Here is a 17,050-nt window from a genome sequence, read left to right on the forward strand (position 1 = left end):
ATATGACATGTGACTTCTGAAGGCTCTCTTTCTCTTTTGAGGGGTTATTTTTTAGAAGAAGTTGGCTGGTTTTCTTGGTGTTGTAATAAATTATCAGTTTAACTTGTTTGTCAGGGTCGGAAGGCTTGATGTTCCTAATTTTAGGAACATCAAGCCTTCCGACCCTGATAAACAAGTTAAACTGATAATTTATTAGAAAACCAAGAAAATCAGCCATCTTCTTCTAAAAAATAACCCCTCAAAAGAGAAAGAGACAAGGCCGTTCCCATTAGATAGGACATGGAAGTTGACGTAAAGAAGTTTATTAAGATTATAACAACATAATACCGCTGAAGTTTCATTAAAATTGGTTAAATAACTTTTAAGAAATCCTTTTTTTCGAGACCATTCTACTTTTTGCAAGTTACCCATTGACTTCATTTAATAGACGAGATGAAATGTATATCATTGATCGATTTATGCTCTCATATGGTGCTAATTTCGTTACGATCAGGTCGCTCAAGATGAAACAACCACCTCCTTCACCTTCGCTCGTAATCACTGTATTTATATTTTAGGGGGTTGGCTAGAATTTTATTATATATATATATATATATATATATATATATATATATATATATATATATATATATATATATATATATATATATATATATATATATATATATATATATATATATATATATCACCACTCGGAGTCCTCCCGTCAAATTTCTTCAGTAAAATCAGCAAACCAGAAATCTACTGCCGTTACAATGACGATATCTTCATCAAAACAAGAGAGGAAGAGGAAATTGAACATCTAAGAACCTGCCTGCAAGAGACTTCTGGACTCAACTTCACCACAGAGAAAAGCAATTAAGGAAAAATGCCATTTCTTGACGTGTTAGTCACACAAACTGAAGAAAGTTTCTCCACCAGCGTCTACATCAAACCAACTAACACAGGACAGTGTTTAAATGGAAGAAGTGAGTATCCTCAACGCTACAAAGACTCGACGATTGCTGCCTACACAAGAAGAGCCATCACATACTGCAGCGAGTGGAAGGAAGTCCACGAAGAGATAAAAAGATCCACGAATATTCTCCTCAACAACGGATTCATTGCGGAAGAAATAAACAAACAAATCAAGAAAATACTGAATGAATATTGCAGCGGGAAAGCAGACAACAAGGAAGAGAAAGAAAACATCAAGATTTACCACAAGGCACACTTCTCAACAAGTTATAAGGAAGATGAAAGAATTATACGGCAAATAAAGAAAAAATGTCACACCAACAGACCCTGAGAAGAAGTTAACTCTTACCATCTATTACAAAAGCAAAAAAATTAGCCACCTCCTACTCCTAAACAGTCCACCACAACAAAAGGAGAAAATGCAGCAGTCTCATGTGGTGTATAAGTTCACTTGCATCCAAGGGAACTGTGCAGCCTTTCAATCAACCTATATCGGCATGACGACAATGCGATTAAACAGAAGACTCAGCTACCACGTAACATGAGGCGCACCCAAGACCCACGTGACTCAAGTGCACAAAACCGCACTCACTAGAAAATACCTTGGAGAACAAACGGAGATCATCACCACATGCAAGGATAACAGACGCCTCCCCATCTTAGAACTTAGAACTTAGAGCCAAATTTTAACATGCAGAACAAAGACCTACAAGCGCTCCCGAGTATGAAGCGAAGCTTAAATCCAGCCGCTCCCAGCCAATCAGAAGCAGAGCTGCCCGCGCCTAGACCAGAGGCAGCTCTATAAAAGGAGCATGCGCCACTATCATGTCTCCTCCGGTCCTTAAGACAGTAAAGGCCCGGGCCACTCCATGGAGTGGTAAATCTAAACAAACTGGCCTGTCATTCTCTACACACCCTCTGAGAAAACAACAACCTCCTCTGCCACTGCCACTTCGCGATCTGGTGAAGATGATATCCTACGGGAAAATCATCAATATTCTTACCAAAAACAATAAGACATTCCTTCGAGAAAAAGAACACATCATGAAGAAAATCATAAACGCTGAACTCAGTATCACTTTCAACGAAATATGTGTAAGAGTAAACCTCCTCCCCATTTATACACTCAATAAATGAATTAATAAGTAAATAAACAAATATATATATATATATATATATATATATATATATATATATATATATATATATATATATATATATATATATATATATATATATATATATATATATATATATATATATATATATATATATATATATATATATATATATATATATATATATATATATATATATATATATATATATATATATATATATATATATATATATATATATATATATATATATATATATATATATATATATATATATATATATATATATATATATATATATATATATATATATATATATATATTTATTTATTTATTTATTTATTTATTTATTTATTTTTTATGTAGGAAGGACACTGGCCAAGGGCAACAAAAATATAATAAAAAAAAATGCCCACTGAAATGCCAGTCCCATAAAAGGGTCAAAGCAGTGGTCAAAAATTGATGAATAAGTGTCTTGAAACCTCCCTCTTGAAGGAATTCAAGTCATAGGAAGGTGGAATAATAGGAAGGAGTCATAGGAAGGTGGAAAATAAAAAAGTCTTGTGCAGCGAGGCCGCGGAAGGAGGGGAGGCATGCAGTTAACAAGATCAGAAGAGCGGTTACCATGAAAATAGCGGTAGAAGACACATACTCGTAGATATGCAGCATTGCGGCGGTGAGAGAGAGGCTGAAGACAGTCAGTTAGAAGACACGAGTTGATGAGACGAAAAGCTTTTGATTCCACCCTGTCTAGAAGAGCACTATGAGTGGAACCCCCCCAGACATGTGAAGTATGCTCCATCCATGGATGGATAAGGCTCTTGTACAGAGTTAGCAGCTGGGGGGGGGTGGTGAGAAAAACTGGCGGAGACGTCTCAGAACGCTTAACTTCATAGAAGCTGTTTTAGCTAGATGAGATGTGAAATTTCTAGTTCAGATTATAAGTAGTTTGAGGGATTAGAACGGTCACCCTTTTTAGGAACAGGTTCAATGTAGGCAAACTTCCAGGAAGAAGGAAAGGTAGATGTTGACAGACAGAGCTGAGAGAGTTTGACTAGGCAAGGTGCAAACACGGAGGCACAGTTTCTGAGAACAATAGGAGGGACCCCATCAGGTCCATAAGCCTTTCGAGGGTTTAGGCCAGCGAGGGCATGGAAAACATCATTGCGAAGAATTTTAATACGTGGCATGAAGTAGTCAGAGGGTGGAGGAGAGGGAGGAACAAGCCCAGAATCGTCCAATGTAGAGTTTTTAGCAAAGGTTTGAGCGAAGAGTTCAGCTTTAGAAATAGATGTGATAGCAGTGGTGCCATCTAGTTGAAATAGAGGAGGGAAAGAAGAAGAAGCAAAGTTATTGGAGATATTTTTGGCTAGATGCTAGAAATCACGAGGGGAGTTAGATCTTGAAAGGTTTTGACATTTTCTGTTAATGAAGGAGTTTTTGGCTAGTTGGAGACAGACTTGGCATTGTTCCGGGCAGATATATATATATATATATATATATATATATATATATATATATATATATATATATATATATATATATATATATATATATATATATATATATATATATATATATATATATATATATATATATATATATATATATATATATATATATATATATATATATATATATATATATATATATATATATATATATATATATATATATATATATATATATATATATATATATATATATATATATATATATATATATATATATATATATATATATATATATATATATATATATATATATATATATATATATATATATATTGAGTATATTAACAGGAAGATTTACTCGTATTCAAGTTTCGTATGTAAGATATTTTCTTTAGCAAATTTTTTCTTTAAGAAAGTATATTAAGAAAACTAATAAATGCTCAACTAGCCATCATATTATATATATATATATATATATATATATATATATATATATATATATATATATATATATATATATATATATATATATATATATATATATATATATATATATATATATATATATATATATATATATATATATATATATATATATATATATATATATATATATATATATATATATATATATATACATATATATAACAGTAACAATTATCGTTAATTACCTGTATTATCCTCAGGATGGGTTTTCCTTTGGGAGAAGTATGGATCGACCTCGTGTATGCTAATTGCGAAAAGGCACCAATATAGACTCCTTCTCGTTGCAGTATGTGTTGGTGTACCTCTTCAAAGTTTGCTTTTTGTACGAATCGCTGTGTTAAACCCTGAAAAAAAAAAACAGCAGATAAAGGTGAATAGAAAAAAATGCTACTAAAAAAAAATTTTTAAATTACATTTAATATTTATTTTCACCGTATAGCTATCCATCTATTCATCTCTCTCTCTCTCTCTCTCTCTCTCTCTCTCTCTCTCTCTCTCTCTCTCTCTCTCTCTCTCTCTCTCTCTCTCTGTCTCTGTATATATATATATATATATATATATATATATATATATATATATATATATATATATATATATATATATATATATATATATATATATATATATATATATATATATATATATATATATATATATATATATATATATATATATATATATATATATATATATATATGTATATACTTTCATGTCCCCTTTCAAAGCTTTTTTATTTATTTATTTATTTTTTTTTATGGAGGGACACTGGCCAAGGGCAACAAAAAGTTAAATAAAAAAAATGCCCACTGAAATGCCAGTCCCATAAAAGGGTCCAAAACAGTAGTAAAAAATTGAAGTATAAGTGTCTTGAAACTTCCCTCTTGAAGTAATTCAGGTCATAGTAAGGTGGAAATACAGAAGCAGGCAGGGTTCCAGAGCTTACCAGAGAAAGGGATGAATGATTGAGAATACTGGTTAACTCTTGCGTTAAAGAGATGGAGAGGTGAGAAAAAGAAAAAAGTCTTGTGCAGCGAGGCCGCGGGAGGAGGGGAGGCATGCAGTTAGCAAGATCAGAAGAGCAGTTAACATGAAAATAGAAGTAGAAGACAGCTAGATATGCAAAACTGCAGAGATGAGAGAGAGGCTGAAGACAGTCAGTTAGAGGAGAGGAGTTGATGAGACGAAAAGCTTTTGATTCCACCCTGTCTCGAAGAGCAGTATGAGTGGAACCCCCACAGACATGTGAAGCATACTCCATACATGGACGGATAAGGCCCTTGTACAGAGTTAGCAGTTGGGGCGGTGAGAAAAACTGGCGGAGACGTCTCAGAACACCTAACTTCATAGAAGTTGTTTTAGCTAGAGATGAGATGTGAAGTTTGCAGTTCAGATTATAAGTAAAGGACAGACTGAGGATGTTCAATGTAGAAGAGGGGGGCAGTTGAGTGTCACTGAAGAAGATGGGATAGTTGTCGGGAAGGTTGTATCGAGTTGGTAGATGGAGGAATTGAGTTTTTGAGGCATTGAACAATACCAAATTTGCTCTGCCCCAATCAGAAATTTTACAAAGATCAGAAGTCAAGCGTTCTGTGGCTTCCCTGCGTGAAATGTTTACTTCCTAAAGGGATGGATGTCTATAAAAATACGTGGAAAAATGCAGGGTGGTATCATCAGCGTAGGAGTGGATAGGATAAGAAGTTTGGTTTAGAAGATCATTAAATAATAATAAGAAGAGAGTGGGTGACAGGACAGAACCCTGAGGAACACCACTGTTAATAGATTTAGGAGAAGAACAGTGACCGTCTACCACAGCAGAAATAGAACGGTCAGAAAGGAAACTTGAGATGAAGTTACAGAGGGAAGGATAGAAGCCATAGGAGGGTAGTTTAGAAATCAAAGCTTTGTGCCAGATTCTATCAAAAGCTTTTTTATTGTCCAAGGCAACAGCAAAGGTTTCACCAAAATCTCTAAAAGAGGATGACCAAGACTCAATAAGGAAAGCGAGAAGTTCACCAGTAGAGCGGCCTTGACAGAACCCATACTGGCGATCAGATAGAAGGTTGTGAAGTGATAAATGTTTAGGAATCTTCCTGTTGAGGATAGATTAAAAAAAAAACTTTTGATAGGCAGGAAATTAAAGCAATAGGACGGTAGTTTGAATTATTAGAACGGTCACCCTTTTTAGGAACAGGCTGAATGTAGGCAGACTACCAGCAAGAAGGAAAGGTAGATGTTGACAGACTGACAGCTGAAAGAGTTTCACTAGGCAAGGTGCAAACACGGAGGCAGTTTCAGAGAACAATAGGAGAGACCCCATCAGGTCCATAAGCCTTCGGAGGGTTTAGGCCAGCGAGGGCATGGAAAACATCATTGCGAAGAATTTTAATAGGTAGCATGAAGTAGTCAGAGGGTGAAGGAGAGGAAGGAACAAGCCCAGAATCGTCCAAGGTAGAGTTTTTAGCAAAGGTTTGAGCGAAGAGTTCAGCTTTATAAATAGATGTGATAGCAGTGGTGCCATCTAGTTGAAATAATGGAGGGAAAGAAGAAGCAAAGTTATTGGAGATATTTTTGGCTAGATGCCGTAAGTGACGAGGGAAGTTAGATCTTGAAAGGTTTTGACACTTTCTATTAATGAAGGAGTTTTTGACTAGTTGGAGAACTGAGTTGGCATGGTTCCGGGCAGAAATATAAAGTGCATGAGATTCTGGTGATGGAAGGTTTAAGTACCTTTTGTGGGCCACCTCTCTATCATGTATAGCACGAGCACAAGCTGTGTTAAACCAAGGTTTGGAAGGTTTAGCTCGAGAAAAAGAGTGAGGAATGTATGCCTCCATGCCAGACACTATCACCTCTGTTATGTGCCCAGCACACAAAGACGGGTGTCTGACACGAAAACAGTGGTCATTCCAAGGAAAATCAGCAAAATACCTCCTCAGGTTCCCCCCACTAACAGAGGCAAAACGCCAGAGGCACCTCCGCTTAGGGGGATCCTGAGGATGGATTGGAGCAATAGGACAAGATACAGATATGAGATTGTGATTGGTGGAGCCCAAGAAAGGGTGACAGCATAAGCAGAAGAATTAGAGGTAAGGACAATATAGTTTAGGTCACTTGTTGTTTTCCTCACATATCCATTTAAAGTACATACTTTGTGAACTATAGAAAAAAAAGTCGCTTTCATTTACATTCAAGTTTTGGCATTTCAAAAGAAAATGTAAAAAAAATAAAAATAATGTAATAAGGAAGCCTTGCCTATCCAATTTACGTAAGTGGTGTACAAGGGTGATGTGGAAAACATCATTAAGGTTAGTAATTTCCCCCCAAAATAATTCATATAACCTTGATATATATACATATATATATATATATATATATATATATATATATATATATATATATATATATATATATATATATATATATATATATATATATATATATATATATATATATATATATATATATATATATATATATATATATATATATATATATATATATGTCTAGGAGACTCCACCTTGTGTATACACTGATTGGCTGGTGGGATGACACACAACACACACATGCATGTGTACATGAGCATGAAAAACGTGATGTAAAATTTATCTATTTATTTTATATTTATATTCTTGTGCTTATCCACAACATGTATATATATTTCACGAATACGAATATACGAATGAAGATTCCTATAAAACGAATAAAACGTATTCATAAGATATATACATGTTGTGGATAAGCACTAAGAATAAATTACAAATATATACATGTTGTGGATAAGCACAAGAATAAATTACAACTCCCAAATACACACACACACACACACACACACATAAGGTGTGTGTGTCAAAAAACCCTGCCCCCTATAATGAGAGAGAGAGAGAGAGAGAGAGAGAGAGAGAGAGAGAGAGAGAGAGAGAGAGAGAGAGAGAGAGAGAGAGAGAGAGAGAGAGAGAGAGAGAGAGAGAGAGAGAGAGAGAGAGAGAGAGAGAGAGAAGAGAGAGAGAGAGAGAGAGAGAGAGAGAGAGAGAGAGAGAGAGAGAGTTTTCATGTATGAGGGTCACTGTCCAAGAAAAAAAGAAAAAAAAACGGAGGAAAAAAAGGAAAGCCTTCCTAAGCTCCAGTCCCAAAAGAGACGTCAAGAAAATCATTAAAAATTGAAGGATAAGTGTTTTGAAAGAGTTCAAGTCATAGGAAGGAGAAAATACAAAAGAAGGAAAGGAGTTCCAGAGTTTACTAGAGAAGAGGATGACTGATTGAGAATACTGGTAAAATCTTGCATTAGAGAGATGAACAGAATAGGGATGAGAGAAAGAAGAAAGTCTTGTGCAGCTAGGACGCGAGAGGAGAGGAGGTATGCAGTTAGCATGATCAGAAGAACAGTTAGCATGAAAAAAAGCAGACGTAGAAGACGTAGAAGGGTGATTTTGGAAATTGAAACTTTGTGCCAAACTCTATCAAAAAGTTTTAATATGTCTAAGGAAACAGCAAAATTTTTATCAAAAGCTCTAAAAAAGTTGACCAAGACTCAGTAAGGAAAGTCATATCACCAGTAGATCAGCCTTGACGGAACCCATACTGGCGATCAGATAGAAGGCTGTGAAGTGAAACATATTTAAGAATCTTTCTGTGTAGGACAGATTCAAAATCTTTAGATAGGCAGGAAATTAAAGCAATAGGACAGTAGTTTGAGAGATTAGAAAGGTCATCCTTTTTAGGAACAGGCTGAATGCAGGCAAACTCAGTAAGGAAAGCCAGAAGATCACCAGTAGATCGGCCTTGACAGAACCCATACTGGTGATCAGATAAGTGAAATGAGAGATGTTTAAGAATCTTCCTGTTAAGGAAAGATTCGAAAACTTTAGAAAGGAAGGAGATTAAACCAATAGGAGAGTAGTTTGGAATATCAGAACGGTCACCCTTTAAAGGAACAGACTGAATGTAGGCAAACTTCCAGCAAGAAGGGAGGGCAGATGCTGATAGACAGAATTGAAAGAGTTTGACTAGGCAGGGTGCTAGCACGGAGGCATAGTTTCAGAGAATAATAGGAGGTCCATAAGCCTCGCTCGGGTTAAGACCACCAGTGACATGAAAAACCATAACTCCGAAGGATTTTCAGAGCGAAGAGGAGAGGGAGGAACAAGGCATGAATCATCCAAGATAGAATGTTTATCAAAAGTTTGAGCGACGAGTTCAGCTTCAGAAATAAATCAGATGGCAGTGGCGCCATCAGGTTAAAATAAAGGAGGGAAATATGAAGAAGAAAAGTTATTGGGGATGTTTTTGGCTAGGCGCCCCAAGTCACAAGGGGAGTTAGATCATGAAAGATTTTGACACTTTCTATTAATGAATGAGTTTTGGCTAGTTGGAGAAAAGACTTGGCACGATTCCGGGCATAAGTATAAAGTGCATGAGATTTAGTTGGTAAAAGACTAAAGTACTCAGGTTGTGTTAAAACAAAATTTGGAAGGTTTAGTTCGGGGAAAAAGAGAGAGAAATGTACGCCTCTATGCCAGACACTGTCACTACTGTTATGCGCTCAGCCCACACAGACGGGTCTCTGACACGGAAGTAGTAGTCATACTAAGAAAAATCAACATAATAGCTTTCTCAGCTCCTTTCAAATGCCAGAAATAAAACGCCAGAGGGGCATCTGCTTTGGGGATCCTGAGGAGGAATTGAAGCGAGAGGACAAGATACAGATATGAGATTGTGATAGAGCCCAACGGATAAGATAGAGTGACATTATAAACAGAAGGATTAGAGGTTAGGAAAAGGTCAAGAATGTTGGGCTTATCTCCAAGAAGGTCAGTACGAGTAAAGTGTTGCTTTTTGGCCATCGAGAATAGCAAAGTTAAAGGGTAGTTTTCCATTATGGTCAGTGAATGGTGAGAAAAGCCAAGGCTGCTAGTAAATATTGAAGTCTTCAAGAAAGGAGACCTCCGCAGAAGAGAAGAAAATTAAAAAGGGCTCCACTTTGGAGTTAGGTGAGAAGTATACAACACAAGATAAATTTAGTTTGAGAGTGACTCTCAAACCAGATGGTGGAAAAACTCGGAAGATTCAAGAGCGTGGGCACAAGAGCAGAAGAGAGAAAATGTAAACGCTGTTAACTGTTGACATTACACAAATATAAAGCACACAACAACATCAGTAACAGAAGAAAGAAAAGGCAGGTCGCTATAATACAGGGGTCTTGCACTGGTGAAGCAAAGCCTCCTCCTCTTCCTCCGCTCTCTCTCTCTCTCTCTCTCTCTCTCTCTTTCTCTCTCTCTCTCTCTCTCTCTCTCTCTCTCTCTCTCTCTCTCTCTCTCTCTCTCTCTCTCTCTCTCTCTCAATCTTTCTATCTTTCTATCTCTATATCTTTCGCTTGGTTTATATAAAAACAATATGATTATGAAAAAAAAATGCATTTCTTTAACATTAATATTAAATAATCGATTGATGAAAGATAAATAATTAATCCTAAAACCTGTTAAAGTTGGTTTGCGTTAAACAACAGTATGTAGTTCTTTGTCATTATGAATCAAAATTACATCCAGAAACCATATATCGATGCTACGTTTTATCTTCTAACTGATTTCCTTCTGATCATGAGATCAACTTCTTAAGGACATTTTTTCTCAATAACGTCTTCCCGTTAAGTATCATTAATAATACTATCTACTGTTTTTTCTTAGAAAGCAAATTTAGTCAGCCTTCCTCTAATGACACATGGATGACACGTAAGAAATACGTAAAATTACCTCACTACGGTGATCTTACCTATATAATATTGGAAAAAAAAGACTCACTAGCATACTTATGATACAATATCCTGATATTAAGTTAAAATTTTATCTTTACCAGTACATTTACTACTTTTTTTTTTTCAAAGACAGTATTCCTGTTGGATTTATCTCTAACATCATTAATGAATTTACTTGATCAAGTTTCAAGACTTGATATATAGGAGAAACCAAGAGGAAACTAATACATAGAATCAGTGAACATAAAGGTATTTTAATACGCACACTTAAACAATTAGTTCATCACCCCCCCCCCCTGCACACATGATCATCCATTTTCGAAGGAGGATTTTAGTATATTACATAAAGCTGACGCGCATAAAGACACTAAAATATTAGGAGCTATTTACATTCAACACATGAAACCTTAGTTAACACCTGAAAACCTGAGTTAAATAGGCAATTGTCATCATCACAATTATATATTTTTTTTATAAAATCTACCCGGAGCTTTGGGTATCCGTCTACGTAATTAATCTGGTTTTCATACCGCCACGCTTTGTCAGCCCTCACTATACCACAAGCGAGAGTTTTGTCCTTAGCTTTATGTATATATATATATACGAGTATATATATATATATATATATATATATATATATATATATATATATATATATATATATATATATATATATATATATATATATATATATATATATATATATATATATTTTTTTTTTATGAATAAACCGTAGCTGATAAGTTATTGTGTCACATTATTTTTTGTAACTGCTTGCCTATCTGTCCCTTTGGTGCTGTTGTGTTTTTAATCTGTGTCCCTATTGTGATATTATATTATGATTCTTCTGTCTCATGATGCTTACTGTGAACGTGAAACGGTGCAATAAATCTATAACTCTGAGCCTGTTATATATATATATATATATATATATATATATATATATATATATATATATATATATATATATATATATATATATATATATATATATATATATATATATATATATATATATATATATATATATATATATATATATATATATATATATATATATATATATATATATATATATATATATATATATATATATATATATATATATATATATATATATATATATATATATATATATATATATATATATATATATATATATATATATATATATATATCTATATATATATATATATATATATATATGTATATATCTATATATATCTATATATCTATATATATATATATATATATATATATATATATATATATATATATATATATATATATATATATATATATATATATATATATATATATATATATATATATATATATATATATATATATATATATATATATCTATATCTATATATATATATATATATATATATATATATATATATATATATATATATATATATATATATATATATATATATATATATATATATATATATATATATATATATATATATATATATATATATATATATATATATATATATATATATATATTAGATAATTTCCGAGCTAAAGATGAGGCGAACAGGGAATACATAGGAGGGGCACTGGCCAATGGCAACAAAATAAAAAAACACTGAGATGCCAGTCCCAGAAAAGCGTTCAATGCTTTCTAGTGATTAAAACAATGTTGATGTTCACTTGATTAATAGGCCTATGTTCACAATCAAAAAGCAAGTGATTTTTTTTTCTATGTAAGAGGGACACCGGCCAAGGACAACAAAAGTCCAAGAGAAAAAAAAAGTCACACTGAGATGCTGTTCCCCAAATATGGTCCAAAGCGGTAGTCAAAAATTCAAAGATACGTATCTTGAAACCGCCCTCGTGAAGGAATTAAAGTCATAGGAAGGTGGAAATACAGAAGCAGGTAGAGATTTCCAAAGTTTACCAGAGAAAGGGATAAATGATTGAGAATACTGGTTAACTCTTGCATTGGAGAGGTGGACAGAACAGTGGTGAGAGAAAGAAGAATGTCTTGTGGAATGAGGCCGCGGGAGGAGGGGAGGTATGCAGTTAGCAGGATCAGAAGACCAGTTAGCATCAAAATGGCGGTAGAAGACAGCTAGATGTACAACATTGCGGCGATAACAGAGAGGCTGAAGACAGTCAGTTAGAGGAGAGGAGTAGATGAAACAAAAAGCTTTTGATTCCACCCTGTCTAGAAGAGCGGTATGAGTGGAACCCCCCTTCCCCAGATATGTGAAGCATACTCCGTACATGGACGGATAAGGCCCTTGTGCAGAATTAGCATTTTGGGAAAGGGGGGAGGGCTGAGAAAAACTGGCGGAGACGTCTCAGAACACCTAACTTCATACAAGCTGTTTTAGCTAGAGATGAGATGTGAAGTTTCCAATTCAGATTATAAGTAAAGGACAGACCGATGATGTTCACTGTAGAGGAGGGGGACAGTTGAGTGTCACTGAAGAAGAAAGGATAGTTGTCTGGAAGGTTGTGTCAAGCTGATAGATGGAGGAATTGAGTTTTTGAGGCATTGAACAATACCAAGTTTGCTCTGCGCCAATCAGAAATTTTAGAAAGATAAGAACTCAGGCATTTTGTTGCTTCACTGCGTGAAAAGTTTACTTCCTTAAGGGTTGGACGTCTATGAAAAGACGTGGAAAACTGCAGGGTGGTATCATAAGCGTAGGTGTGGATAGGACAAGAAATTTGGTTTAGAAGGTCATTGATGAATAATAAGAAGATAGTGGGTGACAGGACAGAACTTTGAGGAACACCACTGTTTATAGATTTAGGAGAAAAGCAGTGACCATGTACCACAGCAGCAATAGAAAGATCAGAGAGGAAACTTGAGATGAAGTTACAGAGAGAAAGATGGCTGTAGAAGGGTAGTTTAGAAATCAAAGGTTTGTGCCAGACTGTATCAAAAACTTTTGATATATCCAAGGCAACAGCAAAAGTTTCACCAAAATCTCTAATAGAGGATGACCAAGAATCAGTAATAAAAGCTAGAAGATCACCAATAGAGCGGCCTTGACGGAACCCATACTGGCGATCAGATAGAAGGTTGTGAATTGATAGATGTTTAGGAATCTTCCTGTTGAGAATAGAATAAAAAAATTAGATAGGCAGGAGATTAAAGCAATAGAACGGTATTTTGAGGGATCAGAACGGTCACCCATTTAAGGAACAGGCTGAATGTTGGCAAACTTCCTGCAGGAAGGAAAGGTAGACGTTGACAGACTGAGTTGACAGAATTTTACTAGGCAAGGTGCTAGCACGGAGGCACAGTTTTGAAGAACAATAGGAGGGACCCCGTCAGGTTCATAAGCCTTCTGAGGATTTAGGACAGCGAGGGTATGGAAAACTTCATTGCAAAGAATTTTAATAGGTAGCATGAAGTAGTCAGAGAGTGGAGGAGAGGGAGGAACAAGTCCTGAATCGTCCATGCTAGGGTTCTTAGCAAAGGTTTGAGCGTAGAGTTCAGCTTAAGTGATAGATATCATGGCAGTGGTGCCATCTGGTTGAAATAAATGAGGGAAAGAAGAAGAAAAGTTATCAGAGATATTTTTGGCTTGATGACAGATGTCATGAGGGGGAATTAGATCTTAAAAAGTTTTTGACAATTTCGGTTAATGAAGTAGTTTTTGGTTAGTTGGAGAAAAGACTTGGCATAGTTCCGGACAGAAATATAAAGTGCATGAGATACCCTTTGTGGGCCACCTCTCTATCATATATAGCACGAGAACAAGCTGTGTTAAACAAAGATTTGGAAGGTCCAGGCCGAGAAAAAGAGTGAGGAAAGTACGCCTCCATGCCAGACACTATCACGTCTATTAAGCGCTCGGCGTACAAAGACAGGTATATGACACTGAAGCAGTAGAGACTGTGATCGGAGGAGATGATGAGACTGTGATCGGAGGAGCCCAACAGCATAAGCAGGATTATAGGTCAGGAAAAGGTCAAGAATGTTGGGCGTATCTCCAAGACGGTCAGAAATACGACTACGGTGTTTCACCAATTGTTCTAGATCGTGGAGGATAGCAAAGTTGAAGGCAAGATCACCAGGATGGTCAGTGAAGGGAGAGGAAAGCCAAAGCTGGTGGTGAACATTGAAGTCTCCAAGAATGGAGATCTCTACAAAAAGGGAAGAAAGTCAGAAAGTTAAGTAGTCAAAGAATTTCTTATAATGAGAAGTATACAGCACATATAAATTTAGTTTGAGAGTGACTCTGTAGTCATAGCCAGATGGTGGAAAACTCGGAAGATTCAAGAGCGTGAGCACAAGAGCAGGTTAAGTCGTTGCATACATAAACGCAACATCCAGCTTTGGATTGAAAATCCAAAGTAGGAGGGAACAGAAAAAGGGCTGATATCAGTTGGCTCAGGCACCTGAGTTTCAGTGAGGAAAAGAAGATGAGGTTTAAAAGAGGAGAGGTGGTATTCTAGCAAACTTGTTGTTCTAGCATTCTTGGAGGCTTCAATGTTGAACTTCAACTTTGCTATCCTCCATATATATATATATATATATATATATATATATATATATATATATATATATATATATATATATATATATATATATATATATATATATATATATATATATATATATATATATATATATATATATATATATATATATATATATATATAAGGAGGAGGCAGTAGACACCTGCCGAAACGATAATTACTCCCAGTGAGGTCTAAAGCACTGTTCAGGGGGTGCTGTGAACTTATCATTAAACCCAGCTGTGACCTCACTGAACGTTTCCCTTTGTGTCTCACAACACAAGGGGGTAGTCACAGCCTGCCCTCTAAAGACAACTCTCTTCCTCCACACAAAACTACAAGCACCTAATAACACACACACCTTTCACTCAAAAATTTTAAAATCATGGCGACTCCTACAGCAGCCTCGGAGTCCCCATCTGGGGAGGGGACCATAAATGTCCCCAGGTCGGACTGCCTTTCCGTCGACGACCCTAAGTGTCTTGACACCCGCCTCAACTTTTTCTTTATTAACTTCTGCAACATTCGCGGTCTAAGATCTAATTTTCAATCTGTAGAACACCACCTCTCCTCTTCTAAACCTCATCTTCTTTTCCTCACTGAAACTCAGGTGTCTGAGGCAACTGACAGTAGCCCCTTTTCTGTTCCCTCCTACTTTCTCTATCCTCATTTTCGATCCAAAGCTGGATGCTGCGTTTATGTGCGCAATGACTTAACCTGCTCTCGTGCCCACGCTCTTGAATCTTCCGAGTTTTCCACCGTCTGGCTACGACTACAGAGTCATTCTCATACTAAATTTATCTGTGCTGTATACCTCCCTCCTAACTCCTCAGACTATAACAAATTCTTTGACTACTTAATTTCCAAAGTGGAGCACATTCTGACCCTCTTCCCTTTTGCAGAGATCTCCATTCTTGGAGACTTCAATGTTCACCACCAGCTTTGGCTTTCCTCTCCCTTCCCTGACCATCCTGGTGAACTAGCCTATAACTTTGCTATCCTCCATGACTTAGAGCAATTGGTGCAACACCCTACTCGTATTCCTGACCGTCTTGGAGATACGCCCAACATTCTTGACCTTTTCCTGACCTCTAATCCTTCTGCTTATGCTGTCACCCTTTCTTCTCCGTTGGGCTCCTCCGATCACAATCTCATATCTTTATCTTGTCCTATCACTCCAATCCCTCCTCAGGATCCCCCTAAGCGAAGGTGCCTCTGGCGTTTTGCCTCTGTTAGTTGGAGGGACCTAAGGAGGTATTTTGCTGATTTTCCTTGGAATGACTACTGCTTCCGTGTCAGAGACCCGTCTTTATGTGCTGAGCGCATAACAGAGGTGGTAGTGTCTGGCATGGAGGCGTACATTCCTCACTCTTTTTCTCGTCCTAAACCTTCTAAACCTTGGTTTAACACAGCTTGTTCTCGTGCTATACATGATAGAGAGGTGGCCCACAAAAGGCACTTAAGCCTTCCATCACCAGAATCTCATGCACTTTATATTTCTGCCCGGAACCATGCCAAGTCTGTTCTCCAACTAGCCAAAAACTCCTTCATTAACAGAAAATGTCAAAACCTTTCAAGATCTAACTCCCCTCGTGATTTCTGGCATCTAGCCAAAAATATCTCCAATAACTTTGCTTCTTCTTCTTTCCCTCCTCTACTTCAGCCAGATGGCACCACTGCTATCACATCTATTTTTAAAGCTGAAGTCTTTGCTGAAACCTTTGCTAAAAACTCTACCTTGGACGATTCTGGGCTTGTTCCTCCCTCTCCTCCACCCTCTGACTACTTCATGC

This window comes from Scylla paramamosain, chromosome 16, assembly GCF_035594125.1.
Source record: "Scylla paramamosain isolate STU-SP2022 chromosome 16, ASM3559412v1, whole genome shotgun sequence".
Taxonomy (NCBI): Eukaryota; Metazoa; Arthropoda; class Malacostraca; order Decapoda; family Portunidae; genus Scylla; species Scylla paramamosain.